Raw genomic sequence first — 14,737 nt, forward strand, 5'->3', positions numbered from 1 at the left:
TGGCCTAAATATTCCAGAGCCTCAAGAACATGATGACAACTTCTGTGACGGTTTCTCGAAATTACTCCAACGTATCAAGGCTTCGGCAAATTGATTTATATGCCCTGTAGTGCCCTAGCCTGCAGAAGGATCATCAGATACTTTTGAAAGGACATGTCAGCTGTGTGCACTGGACTTCTGTACAAAGAAAATAGCTAAAGCGCGTGTGAATACATGTCACAAGCAACTGAATCTGAGCAACAACACTCTAGAGATGCACAATGTTCGTCCTTCCTGCATACTCACGCGACGATTGAATGGTAGATCGAGAGATTCTCTGCGTAGTGCGCGAAAATAATGACGCCGAGTGGCTTGATGAAACTGATGTTGATCTTCAACAACGCACTGTGCCAACCACTGACTTGCTAGATGCTTATCCAGTTATTGGTGTTAAATAAAGTCTTGCTCATTAGTGATCCGAGGATACCGTACATTAAATAATGTTTATGTATAATACATCTAGTATTTAATACTAATTTAGTACAAAAATGTTATTCGCATTTTTGTCATTATTTTTGTCAGTCAAAAACGACCTGCAACCTTTCTGTCTACCTCTAAATGTTCTTTAATTTTTTATAAAAAGAATAGATGGTAGTTATCTACCTACTTATACGTGTATTTTATAGATATTAAGAAAATAGATTTTTTGTAGATCCTAAAAAATACACGTGATATAGGGGGTAGGGGGGGGGTAAGTCTTAAACCTCACCATGTATCACCAATGGGGAGGGGGGGGTTAAAAAATGCCAAAAAAAACATCACGTGATTAATGGACGGCCCCTAATTTACTTACCGTTGCACGTCATTATTTACGTTAGAGATCTAAGTTGACATTGTTGCCCAATTACAAAAAAATCTTGAATTCATTTTAAATCAAATACATCACACAATTTTTGCGGAAGTGCAAAACAGTAAAACAAATTAATATTCAATGTAAATAAATAAAATTTTTAGAAATAGAAAACAAGAATTAAGATATAATCTTACGTTAAAGTACATAATAAAAACAGTAAATATAATGAAACAAATACTTGTAGTAAAGAATATAAACAAATATGAAGTGTTATCACCGCAACTGTCAAATAAATGTTACCAATGTATGCCAAAATATCACCTGCGTTCGATTATAGTTACAGTGTATTCCGAACAAATATGCTTCATAAAAACGCTTTATAATCCATTTATACAAATTATTGAAACATATTATTGTGTATTTCTTTAAGTTAATATTAATAGAAATCTTTAAATATTATTTCTACGCGTATATAATAAAATATGCCTAGTGGCTGTAACGCCAGTGTACTCGGCAAAGTGATTCTAAAAAAGAACACACCTACCTCCTAAATATTTCGTGTTGGTATCATGTGACGTCTCGGACTATGACGCGGATGACGTGCAACGGTAAGTAAATTAGATGGAGTATACACACTATACACATCCCTTTGCGAAATTTCTTGCCCAAAATCTAGCATGCCTGTGGTAAATCCGAAATACACAACCACAAATATCCACTCACAGTATTACGTATAGGGCTTTTCATTCACAGTCATTTGTTTCGAGCTTTTGTCATGTGTCACATAATATTAATGTATCTACGTCATAGGTTATTGGTATATAAATGATACAAACCAAAGAGCGTCATAAAGTTAGAGAAACGGTTTTTTCAAAGTCGTTATTTTGACTTCTACCATAGCTAAAATAATTGCACCTCATTTGCGGATAATTGCACCTTTCAAAATTTCATTTGCGGAATTTCCGTTTTCGAGATATAAGCAAATCAAAAGTGGAGATTTCGGCGCAGCGCTAAAAATAAATGTTGATTTTCAGGGTATAAAATGCCGTAAGGTCGCTAAATAACCATATCACCTAATTGCACCTCGTTTGCGGATTATGAATAAACTGGTTTTAATTGAAAATTGTGAAAATTGAAAATGTTATAAAGTAAAAACGATATTAATGTTGGTTGCCTATACTGTAGGGGCAAAGGAATGCCAGAATAATTTTTACTTTTGGTAGACCTAAACTGTATGTATGTATGTACCATAGTCAAAATAACTCCTCCTGACTTACTAGTAAAGGTAACCCCTCCTTCGAAATTTCATTTGCGGATATTCCATTTTCAAGTTATATCAAAATGAAATTTCTCGGGACAGCGCCAAAGTATATATTTCCATTATCGGGATATTTATTAAAAGCTGTAAAAATAACAATAACTATGGCTGCATTCAGCAGAAAACTGCGATGACTAATCGATTACTTAGCGATGTGTAATCGCTAACGATTCTTCTGAATGGTATACTTTCATGTACATACGAAATAGGTTATGACAACTGTCACATTTTTCAAAATGATTTGCAAATACGTGAAAGACACCCCAAGAACAGAAATAAAAATTATTATGAAATGGTAATTTATAAATAACCCCATTTAATTCATACATAGTTTCAAATTCTTGAATTTCTTGCGACATAGGTAAACCTAATAGGTACATACGAATAATCCAACAAAGCAGCTCAGATATTTATCAGCGTGATTTATATGCCTTTCAGCCTTCCTTGCCTTCAATTCATGTTTTTTTAAGATATATAACTTAAAATATACGTATTAGACACACGTCATACGTCAATCATATTTTGATTTGCTAAGAAATCATATTTCAAAACCGATGTTTAAAATGGCGACCGATAAGTCATCGAATGATAACTAATCGACAATTTATGTGGCATTCAGCAGAAAATCACTAAGCGATTAGTCATCGATTGAGTCTGCTGAATGCACCCTATATCATTTAATTTCTCCTGGTTTGAGGATTACGAATAGACCTGGTTTAAACTAAAATCATAAAACTTAAAAATTTTCCGAAGAAAAAAATTTTCCATTTTGGTGGTCCTGTATTTGCAAAAGTATTATCTGTATTATAATGTATATCTAAAATGATTGCTTCTGACGTAAGAAAATCCCTCCATTCGAAATTTCATTTGCGGATTTTCCGTTTTCGAGATATAACCAAACAAAAAGCAGCGCTAAAAATAAATTTTCATTTTCTGGGTATAAAAAGCCGTAAAATGGCTAAATAACCATATCACTTAATTGCTTCTCGTTTGCGGATTATAAATAAACTGGCTTTAATTAAAAATAATGAAAATTGAAAATTTTGTAAAGAAAAACGATATTAACGTCGGTTGTGGTTGCCTACACTCTAGGGGCAAAGGAATAATGTCCATCATAGTAGTGATGTTGATTATAGTTACTTTCGAGGATTAGTTACAAATCGTTACTTTTGTATAAAGTAATCATTTACAGCTGCGGTTCTCAATCTGTGGTACATGTACCACTGGTGGTACATATCATTATTTGCGGTGGTATACGAAACGCAAAACTGTCAAAATCACCACTATTACACAGGGACCCGGACCGTACGCTAAAACAGAAAACCGAACCGAAACCGATATTTTTAGTGGACCAGAATCGAAACTGAACCCTTATTTGATATTAAATATAATTTTTGGAACAGAACCGTAACACTTAATTTTTCAAACGGTTTTATCGTTTTTTTTTTCGGTTTTGTTGCTTACAAATATTGTTATTTTTGTTTTTGTTATAAGTTAATGCAAACAATTTTGTAGTGTTTTCCACTTTTGTTAATAAATAAAAAATACATTTCGAGATGTTTTATTATTTTTAAAATCAACTCAAAACCCATAAAAAACTATGTTATAATAATTTCTTCTTTTAATTCTGGTCAACAAATGTTTCTGAAGTTGTTGAGGAAAATAAATTTTTTTGTATTTCGGAATATTGTCAAATATTTTATTTAACTAAATCGATGCCGTTTTAGCAAATTCTAAAATAATAAAATTAATCTATCCATTGTTAACTGTTGCACCTGATCAGTGGTCCCTAATTGATAATCGGTGATAAATCTTTGGAGTTGGTTTTGATGGGAAAATATAATTTTAATAATGTCAAAAATTGTTAGATTATGTAATGACATACAGAGATATAAATGAATTGAGCCATATTGGTAGGGGAGCCCAAGCGGGGATTTTTGCAGTTACTCGAGCGCGTCAGAAAATCATATGGGGAGAAACATTATACCTACTCTGTAAATGTACCCCTACAATATATTGGATCTTAATACAGGGGAGTTCGTTAAGGGGATCCGAAAAAAAATCTACCCTGAGAATAACTCGAAATTGTCAGATTAAGATAAGGTAAGGTAAGTACATGCAGGACAGTGCATATTTAAAAAATCTGACGGTTTGAGCGGGGCGTAAGGAAATGGGTGAGTCACAAAGCTTCACAAAAAAAAGCGAATATTACGAGAAATAAACGTCAGATCGAAAAACTAAAAATTACGTGTTCAATATTTTTCAAAAATTTATCGAATGATACCAAACACGACACCCCACGGCCCACGAAGAGGAGTGGGGGATAAATTTAAAATTGTATTCATTGTATTGAATCGTATTCAATATTTTGACACCAAACACGACCCTCCACGGAGGTGGGGGGTTACTTTAAAATCTTAAATAGAAGTCGCCATTTTTTATTGCAGATTTGGATTTGTTTCATAAAAATAAGTAACTTTTATTCGAGATATTTTTTTCGAATTATGGATAGATGGCGCTATAATCGGAAAAACGATTGTTGGAAATGGAAAACTAAATTAAAAAATGGAAAGTCCCCACTTAAATAGAAAACTTTACTTAACTTTTTTGGTTTTAGGACCTAATCTTCACAACCCAATAGGTCCCCATATCGCTAGAGTAAATGAAAATTTAGCATACTTTCCTCCCCTACTATATATCTTACATAAAAAAAAAAGAATGTGTGTGTACTTTGTACGCACGTAAGAAGATATTCTTCTATTATATAATAGGTAATTTAAACGAAGTAAATATACTTAAAAGGTTATTTGTATTTTATTTAAAAATCAAACTAACTTTCTTATCTACCACTTTCAAAAAATTTTTATTAAAACAACCAAAAATAAAAAAAAATATGAATCGCCCAGGAATTGAACCCGCAACCTTAAAATCTCAGTGCTAACGCATTTTCCACTACTCCAGCGAGGCCCTAGAAATAGACATGTAAGTTTCGGATATAATTACACAACACGGCGACATATAGTGTAAAAATGTTATGCTTACATAATATTTTATTATTTTACTACAGGGAAACACAAATCCAAAAACACAAGAATTATAATAAATAATACATTTCGTAAAACCACTAATATATTCTTTTAATGACTTATTTGCACGGTTACAGATACATACATACCTATCTTGAAAGATTAGCAATGAACTACAACTACATACTGTCAAAACTACATACTGTCAGTGTGCGCAGGCGCGCGGATCATGTACAATTTTATCCTCAATCGATTCGCCGCTAAAGAAGAATATGTTAAAAAATTTTATATAGAGAAATTACGCCATATTTTTACTTGTTTATCAGACTGTGAAATTGAAAAATTTGAAGGAACCGAAAAAGACCGTTTGGACCGAAAAAATTGCTCAGAACCGAATCGAAATATTTTAAGAAAACCGGAACCGGACCGGACCTAAAATTTTGAATTTTGTTAGAGCCGGAACCGGACCGGAACCTTTTATTTCATTTTGGTCCAGGTCCCTGCGAGTATTAGGAAGCTCTCATACCAAAAGCGATATCCGATCGATATATGTAACACGCAACATCCCATATAGTCCAGTGTGTATCGTCGCCCCCGTTAGGTAAATTATTTCGATCCGTCTTTTTTTGCACAAACGTTTTTACTTAAATAAAGGTCCTTATAACAAATACACGGTGCCGGGAGGTGCCGCGGTCGGATAATTGTTTAAACAATTTTTTTAAACAAATTTAAAAAATCAATTTTTTCACTTCGTACCAATTTTTTTAGATTCTTTGGGACATTATGAGCAAAAAATCTCTTATGATTTTTCTCTAGAATTAATTGTTGTCGAGTTATACGCGATTTAAAATTTGAAAAACGCGAAAATAGTTATTTTCAAGGCTTTAACTCTGTTAAAAATTATTATTATGAAAGTCAGAAAGTGACTAAATCAAAGTTTAAAGCCCCCTTACATGATCCTGAAGAAATTTGTGACATTAATGTATTAAAAAGCTGTTATTTTTAATTATTAACAATGAGCGCTAACAGCGTATTGAGGCGGCCATCAATGTGGGTGCGAGTAAGATGCACCATTGGACTGCCGGAATGGTGCATTTCTTTTGTACTCACATTGACAGCCGCCTAAATACGCTTTCAGCGCTCATTGTTAATAATTAAAAATAACAACTTAGTAATAAATTAATGACACAAATTTTTTCATGATCATGTAGGGGGACTTTAAACTTTTATTTTTTCACTTTCTAACTTTCATAGTAATAATTTTTTCCGAAAATCGGTCAGAAATTTAGATATTTTTGAAAGAAACGTTCGATATTTCCTTATACTTAGCCATTGCCTGGAAATGAAAAATCACTGTACGGAAATGTTATTTTCCACCCACCTCTACCGAAAGTATACTTTTCCGGACCTGATTGTAGGGAGCAAAGTTGTACTTTTCCTCCCTAGGGAGGAAAAGTAAAAGTGACGTCATAGTATTTCATTCATGAAATATAACTTATTGACGCCCTGTGCAATATCTTTTTTTATTACTTAAGTATCTATACATTTTAACGTTTATTTATAAAACACCCAGTAGTTTGCAGAATGGTAAAAAACAGTAAATTGTTATTTTGATTTAACAATGTTTACATTAATAATTTGACTTATATTTGACAGTTGACAGTTATGTTGTACCTACTTGTTAGTTTTAGTTTTAATAAATTTTGTTGGTTAGTTACATAAATAAATTAAGTAAAAAAGAAAAAATGACTTGTACTTTGAGGAAGGTGGAAAAACCATATGTATAACATGGGAGTAAAGTGCCTTTTCCTCCCTTGAATGATTATTACCCTCCGCTACGCGTCGGGCAGTAAACTTCATTCTCGGGAGGAAAAGTAGCACTTTCCTCCCTTGTTATACAAATAGCTATTCCTTACTATACATAAGGAATAGTATATTGTACAACAGGGAGAAATATGTCATTTTCTCATGTGTTGTATACTGTACTTTTTCTATGGATGCGGTTGTGTCATGACGTCATGAGTTTAAACTTCAAAATTGAAGAATTTAGGTGCTTTTACGTATATTATATACATAAATTGAAATAAAATACATATACATGTAGTTACTTAATATTCTTAAAATTTATATACTTACCTTATTTATTTAAAATTCTAATTAACAGTTATTTTCGAACAGTTTTGAAAGGTAATTCCTGGTAAGTTTTGCTCCAACACATTTTATTTGACAATATTAAATTGTGCTTGTATTGTGCATGTTACCATGGAAACGCCGATCATATATCGTCGCCTTAGTACTATAACTTAATAACTCCAAAATTGATGTTTTTGAGATAACTAGTTCACAAGATGTATTTTATTTGCCTTCATATTGTGTAAAAACTTGATAGCTCGCTCCAAACGGGTTAAGTATTTATTTATGATTGACGAAAGTTGATAAAACTCAAATGCCCCTAACATTCAGTGCTAAAAGTTGACAAAGATAAGTTATCAAGCTATTATTTAATCGAAATAATCGTGAATACGACATACACTGAATGCTATAACTAGATAACTCGAGTTATCTAGTTGTAGCACATGTTTGTTCTGAAACCATTGAGCTTACCACATAATTGCTATCTGTTTATTCGGTTCATTTTAATGCAAGAATTGTTAGCAGATCTGGTAACCCCCATGGCAGGGGGCTAATTTTCAACAAAATAATGTATAAAATATTAGTTGTGTTAAAAAGTTCACTTATATGCAACTTGACACAACATGCGACATTACCAAATGTTAACATTATGGTAGTGCTAAAAGTTGATAACTTTAATTTTTCATGGTTTTTTCCATATTGGAAAACAAATTCGCACCGTATTCCTAAATAGATCAGTTGCCAAAAAGTTAAGGAACAGTATTTGAGAGCCGCAGAGGGAATTCCGTATTTACCAACATCATGGTAGCAGCACAAATATCTTTAAAATCTTTAAACTCGTTTATCTCAAAACTACTAATTTCGTGTTATCAAGTTATAGTATTAAGACGACGATATGGAAAACCGTACGAGAACCCGTGAGAAAAAATATTTCCCACTGCAATGGCCGACTTTTCTCACTACATGAGAAATTGTTCGTTTTGAATGTATGTAAGTAGTGAGAGAAGTTGCACATTGTATAACATCCATAGAAAAATATTTTTTCCTTAGAGCAGATTCAGAACAAATTTATTATAAGCACTGTCAAAAATAAGCAAATACGTCAAATTTGACAATTCAATATTTTTGTTTCTATAGTTACAAAACATGTACTTGGTGGCATCACGAATATTTGAGTCAGAATATGTCTATTTGAAAATTTTAACATATTTATTTTAATATAATTTAAATGTTAGATTTTCGAAAAAATAGTATGTATACCTTGCAGGAAAAGCAACATTCCCGGACTCTGTATTCCCTTGTCTCGGCTTGCGCCTCGACAGCAATCTTTACATCGTCCGGGAATGTTAAGCTTTTCCTACTAGGTACACAATGTACATTAACCGAGTTATTAAGCCTTAAAAATGGCCATTTTCTCTCGTTTTTTAACTATTAAATCGCGTATAACTCGACAACAATCAATTTTAGAGAAAAATACAACCGACCTTTTTTGCTTATAATGACCCAAAGAGTCTAAAAAAATTATACCTACGAAGTGAAAAAATTGATTTTTTGAATTTGTTTTAAAAAATTGTTTAAACAATTTTCCGACCGCGCCACTTCCCGCCACCCTGTGGATTTGTTATAAGGACCTGTTTTTGAGTAGGTTTGTACAAAAAAACGAATCAGAATAATTTACCTCACGGGGACGATGACATAGTCTGGTCTAATATGTTTCAACGGTTAATAGGCATCCCTTGAACGCACTTAAACTAAAATTCCTAGAATTCCGATGCAACGGCGATCGGATTCTCAAGAAAAGGGCAGTAAAGAGTGCCCAGATGTGCAAATGTGTGTGTTTGGAATTAGGGCGTAGAATATAATTGGGGATAATAGGATAAATTTATTAAAGTTTTGAGATAATAATACGTTTATTTAATTCAATTTTTTACAATGATTTGTTTACTTACAAAATAAACGTAAAAAAGTCTTAAAAGGATAAACGTGCTCGTTGACTTATCTATCTAATGTTTACAGATTAATACCTATTTACAGTTTTTTGACAAATCATTTTTTTAGAGATTCTAACTATGTTCGACCGCAGACGTTCGGATACAATTAGCGTCTCTTTGCAAAGACAATGGCGTCGACTTTGCAAAGTAACAAGACACTTACTCAACACACACACTACACATTACATCTGAGTTAGTGATAAGTTATCCAATTACGTGGCTAAAGGTTCTAGTTCTAAATCAAGGCAGAATCAGAGAGAAAAAACATGTTATTTTCTAGTATAATTTAAATTTATTAAATTGTTACACAGATCCCATTTTTCTTTAGTCCAAGTAGTAAATAATTTTATATGTTCATAATAACATAATCTAAATCTTTCTACTTAACGGTGCAAGGTGTTTAAAAAATACATTTCATGTATCTATATCATATACAAATCGTCTCCACTCTTGTTTATTCTTAGCCCTTCGTTTCGCTTCAGTCCAAGTTGTGTTCTTCTTGTGTCTTGTAATTCCTTTTACTTTTCTTGGGTACTTCATGTTCATTGAGTTTATTCTACTTTTCGATGATTGTGTTAGCACCCAGCTGCCATTACCATAGGTAAGGATTGGCCTGAAGATCGTTTTATATACCTCTATCATTGTCCTCATCTTGCCTCATCCTTGCCTCATCCTGCTGCTTACTCCTTTTTTCCAATGAATGCTCTGTTTAAGCTGTAGTAGATTCTGAACGGCATGGTTATCCTTTCGTTGACTTCTTCTTCTTCTGATCTTCCTCCATTTTATATTTTCACACCCAGGTATTTATATGTTGTTACTTGTTCTAATTTCTGGTTATTTATCTCTATATTTACTTGTTTATCCTCATTTCCCATGACCATTATCTTTGTTTTCTCCATATTTATGTTCATATTTCTTTCTTTAATAATATAAAAAAAAAAACAATTTTTATATAAATAAAAATTTGTGATATTTTTAAAGTTAATGCTGACGGTAAAATATTGCAAAACCTATAAATTTGTAAAGAACCCTTTAAAATAACATGAAAATCTGGCATAGACATATGTAAGTAGGTAGCATGTGGGGCGAGTTTCATCCCTTCCCGAGGGTGAAAATTATACGTTCAAAATAAGGCCGGAAATGGATAAACTACGTAATTTTAAGCAATTTTTGTTCTATAGCATTTTTGCACTAAGTTAAAACTTTTCGAGTTTTTGAGAGCAAATATGTTCATCAAAAAAAAACACATTTTTATACGGTTTCGTGCAAATAACTCAAAAAGTAAGTAATTTTATCAAAAAAAAACACTCCTAGCAAAAATGTTCAGGTCTGTTCATGTAAAACAATTGCTGGACTATGAATAATGTTAAATGCATTCAGTGGGTGCGTCATCGACGCATTTTTCTTTCTTTTCTCTGACATCTTCTTAAAAATTGCCAAGCTACAATAACATCTTTTTCGCTTGAAGACATTTTTCAAATACTGATTGATATTCGGAAGTTCCAAAATTGGCACGCTCCTGTATTCTACATAATGATAAAATGTGTTATGGGACGTTATCTCTGTTGAGTATAAACAGATGTACGCTATTATGAACTGTGCAACATTTTACGTATGAATTTTATTGTATGTGTTGCATTTGGTCTGAGAGCTTCCTTACAGTTAATTAGATTACCTATCTAGATAGGTAGTTATTTCAGTTAGGTGGTACCAAATACCAAAAATATTAAAAAGTATTTTGTGGTACATGACTCAAAAAGATTGAGAACCACTGATTTACAGTATTCGTTACTTTGGATTACTATGATTACTTTTGTATTTGAGTACCGGTAATCATATCGAGAATCGTATTTCTCAGTAGGTAGGTATTTTGTATAGGTATTCCGATATAACAACGACCTTCACCGATCTGTTTAAGGGATAAATCGTTACTTTTGTATAAAGTAATCATTTGCAGTATTCGTTACTTTGATTACCATGATTACTTTTGTTACTTTCGTATTCGAGTACCCATAATCATATCGAGAATCGTATTTCTCAGTAGGTAGGTATTTTGTATATGTATTCTGTCACACCCTTAAAACGCTTCATACCGATAACGATATTCCATAACACTCGTAAAATACCGGTCCCGTCCGTTACTCGCTGGGATACGATTGGTATTTTTTTTATAGAAAGTAATCAAGTGTACTGGTTGTAGATACAATAGTCGTTACTAGCTCTGATACGATTGGTACAAAGTAACGAAGTAATCAGAGTACTCTGTATAGTAATCGTTACTTTCGGTATTCGTAAGTAACGAGTACTTTGTAACGAATAGTTACTTTTTCAACATCACTATATACACCATGGCCAGAATAATTTTCACTTTTAACTTAACACATTTAATTTCTCCTGGTTTGAGGATTATGAATAAACCTGGTTTTAACTTAACTAAAAATCCGCTGTGGCTAGGTACACTCTAAAGTGTACGCCAATAAAAAAAGTTAGGTATTTACACGCTTAAACGTCATCAAATCAGTAATATCACTATTTAGCGTGCACTCTGACTAATTTTTTGGTAACTTTTTGGTACACGCTAATTTGAGCCGCGCTGTATGCTGTGGTGAACATCTGTAAGCATCGCGAGTGTTAGAATGTGGTTACAATTTATCTAATCGTGTTTTGTTTACACTTTAGTATTAATTGGTAAAGAGTTTTCTTATTTTTTATTTGTTTAGTGTTTTTTTTTAATTAACAATTATTTATACTAAATTTACATTCAAGGTGCTGTAGAAATAAACAAACAAGGACCCGTTAAATGCTACTAGGAGCACTCTCGAATCAAAATTTACAATATATAAACTTAGGAAATTATTATTTGGGATTTACAATGTATATGCATTGTAAATTATGATTCGGGAGTGCTCCTAGTAGCATTTAACGTGTCTTGGTCTGTTTATTTCTACTGCATGTTGATTGTAAATTTTGTATAGTTCTTTTTCTTCTTAACTTCCCCATCACAAAAATATAAAGGTTTATTATGTTATACAGGGTATTTACAAAGTTATAACTAATTTTATATGAAAATCGTAACAAGTTCAACTCTCTGTATAGTATAAATAAAAAAATACACCACAGCATTGGTTTATAAACTGGTATAATTAACTTAAAATTAAAAATAATTTTAACAGTGTTTTGTACATGTCATGTCAACTAAATATTATATATAGATGCACGTTAAGTTGTGGCTTCCGGTATACATAGTGTGACCAACTAGCCCGAAAAATCCGGGACATGGCCCGAATTACGAAGGCGTCCCGGCCAAGGCTTCTGGGCCATCCGAATTTTCAACGTTTTGGTAAAATTCTATTGTGAAATTTTGAATACATTATTCTTCTAAGAATTTACATAAAATTAAATTGGTGGGACGAAAAAAAGTCGACAATTTCTAAAGTGTAATAATAATATCACATCCAAAACGCTTGCATTTTATATCGTGGTATTACAGTTCTACAAAAAGTCAAACCCTGGACTTTTTCCCGTTTCTGTATTTTAATTATCGTCTTCTGAAAGACGACTCAAAAACATGAATATCAAATAATGATAATTATATTTTGATATTAAGAGGAAACAGTAGCGATCAACAGGTAGCAAAAACGCGTTCCAAGATTGCGGCTGTAATTTTGAATATTTTTTCGAGATATTTGGCACACGTATTCGTAATATAATAAAGAATGGCGGTACAGAGCCCAATTTGAAAAATATATTAATATGTGGAAATTACTCTGTAATTAAATACAATATTAAAAAAACGAGCCTGTACCACCACTAAGAAGAACAAAAAAATACACTTTCTTCAAATAAACTTTTTTATCCGATGCCTAGATATTGTGTCATTTTGGAACTACTAATGAAATAAAAAATTTTAGTAGTTCCAAAATAACACAAAATCTAGGCATCGGATAAAAAAGTTTATTTGAAGAAAGTGTATTTTTTTGTTCGTCTTAATGGCGGTACAGGCTCGTTTTTTAATAGTGTATTTAATTACAGAGTAATTTCCACATATTAATATATTTTTCAAATTGGGCTCTGTACCGCCATTCTTTATTATATTACGAATAAGTGTGCCAAATATCTCGAAAAAATATTCAAAATTGCAGCCGTAATCTTGGAACGCGTTTTTGCTACCTGTTGATCGCTACTGTATCACCTTAACTTAAGGTTCTATTTACATGGAAATCCAACATCAGTTAAATTTTCTAATTTTCCCCTTTTTGAGAACGATTTCCAGATTGGAAGTCGAAACATCAAAAACTAATAAAAATGTAATTATCATTCCAACCCATCCCATCAAAAAAATGTTTGTCAACATAAAAATGTTAAATAATCAATAAAATGATATTAAACTTGTATGTTTAAAAAAATGGCCCGATTTTCATTGAAAAGTCCCGGATTTTAGGTTTTTTTCAGCTTTGTCCCGAAAAGGACTGACTTGGAGTTGGTCACACTAGGTATACAGAAGAGGCTGTCCGACTTCCACCTTTTCTACTATTTTTTAAAAATTGTGTATTTGGTAAAAGGGGGGCTTATAAAATGGGTCTACCTATTGAGGGGAAAGGATTTACCAAAATAAATTTTGTATATATATATATATATATATATATATATATATATATATATATATATATATATATATATATATATATATATATATATATATATATATATATATATATATATATATATATATATATTCTTAGAAGGAAGAGATAACACTGGGAGATACCCTTTTTATTACTGAGGAAGCAAAATAAAACTCGGGTGCTTCGTAGGATGTGCCTTTTTATTAATGGTCTAAGCTTTCGTCTATGCTTATAGACTTCATCAGAGTAACTAAAAAATATAGAACAAACAATGACTGATGGAACTTACTATAAATTATAACAAAACTCACCCAAATAATAGCAAAATACTCAGGGATTTGGGTGGAAGACAAAGAAACTAGTAACAGTGTACATGTATATACACAACATATTTTTAAAATTCATAATAGATCTAAGTATATACAAACAACACCTAACCAACAATTTTATTCGAAATACATGGTTGTTTAAAACGATATAATTAATTAGCAATTACCAACGGTGTAATGACACTAGTTCTATGAAATAGCGGGATAATTTAAAATACATATTATGAAAACGATAAATAGTACAATGTTACAAACAATTAAACGTAAATATTACAAACAAATAAATAACATTAGATTTAAAAGATTAAAAATTTCAAAACAGGTAAATAAAAACTTAAAATTATTATTAAAACAGCGCTGATAAGGCCAACAAAAATGCAGATAACAACATTTTTTAATTATAATGAAGATGTGGTATTTTTTATGTGTTGATTGTATGTGTTGTTTGTATATACTTATATATAAGATGTGTTTGTATAAGAT

At 31.8% G+C, this 14,737-nt stretch overlaps 1 long non-coding RNA gene across 1 annotated transcript; it reads right to left on the bottom strand.

The window, feature by feature from the left end:
* Positions 1-14,107: 14,107 nt before the first annotated feature.
* Positions 14,108-14,329, bottom strand: LOC126884861 (uncharacterized). Its single transcript, XR_007698170.1, has 2 exons — positions 14,237-14,329; positions 14,108-14,175 (listed from the first exon to the last, which is right to left on the bottom strand). It is a non-coding gene; the product is annotated as an uncharacterized LOC126884861 (long non-coding RNA).
* Positions 14,330-14,737: the final 408 nt, after the last annotated feature.

This window comes from Diabrotica virgifera, chromosome 5 (genome assembly GCF_917563875.1).
Source record: "Diabrotica virgifera virgifera chromosome 5, PGI_DIABVI_V3a".
NCBI classification, from domain to species: Eukaryota; Metazoa; Arthropoda; class Insecta; order Coleoptera; family Chrysomelidae; genus Diabrotica; species Diabrotica virgifera.